General features: G+C 48.6%; 1 pseudogene; it reads left to right on the forward strand.

The window, feature by feature from the left end:
• LOC138434752 (large ribosomal subunit protein eL20 pseudogene) lies at nt 1-581 on the forward strand (annotated as a pseudogene).
• Nucleotides 582-1,893: the final 1,312 nt, after the last annotated feature.

Below are 1,893 nucleotides of genomic sequence, written 5' to 3' on the forward strand. Positions count from 1 at the left end.
ATGAAGGTCTCAGGGACGCTTCGAGAGCATAAGGTGGTGGGGCGCTGTCTGCTGATCCCCAAATGCCGCATGCTTCTCTTCTATGGCATGAGAATTTTTGTGCCTAATCATGTTGTTGCCAACTCCCGCTTCTGGTACTTTGTTCTCAGTTGAGGAAGATGAAGAAATCCTCTAGGGAAATCGTCTGCTGTGGACAGGTGTTCGAGAAATCTCCTCTGCAAGTGAAGAACTTCGGCATCTGGCTACTCTATGACTCCCGCAGCGGCACCCACAACATGTACCGGCAGTACCCGGCCTTGACCACCGCCGGCGCCGGCCCAGCACCGAGCCCGGCTCGGCACTGAGCCCGGCCCACTCAATCCAGATCATGAAGGTGGAGGAGATCGAAGCCGGCAAGCGCCGCCGACCAGCGGTCAAGCAGCTCCACGACTCCAACATCAAGTTCCCAGCGCCCCACTGCGTCCTCCGTCGCCAGCACAAGCCACGCTTCACCACCAAGAGGCCCAACACCTTCTTTTAGGTGCAGGCCCTCTGTCCCCGGGGCTGCCCCAATAAAACTTAGTGGGAAAACCGAAAAAAAAAAAAAAGGGAAAAGAGTACATCAAGGCTGTATATTGTCACTCTGCTTATTTAACTTAGATGCAGAGTACATCATGTGAAGTGAAAGGCTGGATGAAGCACAAGCTGGAATCAAGATTGCCAGGTGAAGTATCAATAACCTCAGATATGCAGATGACACCATCCTTATGGCAGAAAGCGAAGAGGAACTAAAGAGCCTCTTGATGAAAGTGAAAGAGGAGAGTGAAAAAGCTGGCTTAAAACTCAACAGTCAAAAACGAAGATCATGGCATCCAGTCCCATCACTTCATGGCAAATAGATGGGGAAAAAGTGGAAACAGTGGCTGACTTTATTTTTCTGGGCTCCAAAATCACTGCAGATGGTGACTGCAGCCATGAAATTAAAAGATGCTTGCTCCTTGGATGAAAAGCTATGACCAACCTAAACAGAGTATTAAAAAGCAGAGACATTTCTTTGCCGACAAAGGTCCGTCTAGTCAAAACTATGGTTTTTCCAGTAGTCATGTATGGATGTGAGAGTTGAACCATAAAGAAGGCTGAGCATCAAAAAACTGATGCTTTTGAACTGTGGTGTTGGAGAAGACTCTTGAGAGTTCTTTGGACTGCAAGGAAATCAAACCTGTCAATCTAAAGGAAATCAACCCTGAATATTCATTGGAAGGACTGATGCTGAAACTGAAGCTCCAATACTTTGGCCACCTGATGCAAATAGCCGACTCATTAGAAAAGACCCTGATGCTAGGAAAGATTGAAGGCAGGAGAAGAAGGGGATGGCAGAGGATGAGATGGTTGGATGGTATCACTGACTCAATGGACATGAGTTTGAGCAAGCTCCAGGAGATGGTAAAGTACAGGGAAGCCTGGCATGCTGCAGTCCATGGGGTCGCAAAGAGCTGGACATGGCTGAGCAACTGAACAACAACAGCAAAGCACAATGCCTGGCACATAGTGAGCATGCAGCCAATATTAATAGCTGTTAGGGAAATCTTCAGGCTTCCTACATGGCAACAGTGGTAAAGAACATGCCTGCCAATGCACGAGACACAAGAAACCCAGCTTCCATCCCTTGGTCAGGAAGATCCCATGGAGAAGGGCCTGGCAACCCCACTCCAGTATTCTTGCCTGGAGAAACCCGTTGACAGAGGAGCTTGGAGGGCTGCAGTCCAGGGGGTCACAAAGAGTCAACTTAGCACACATGCAGGCAAGCCTTCAGAAGCCTCTCCCGTTCTAAACTGACAAATTGTCCATCACACACTGTAGTGCAGTGAAAAGACTTTTAACACTTGGCTCCACCGCTTATGACCTTGAGCAAAA

This window comes from Ovis canadensis, chromosome 2 (assembly GCF_042477335.2).
Source record: "Ovis canadensis isolate MfBH-ARS-UI-01 breed Bighorn chromosome 2, ARS-UI_OviCan_v2, whole genome shotgun sequence".
Classification (NCBI taxonomy): domain Eukaryota; kingdom Metazoa; phylum Chordata; class Mammalia; order Artiodactyla; family Bovidae; genus Ovis; species Ovis canadensis.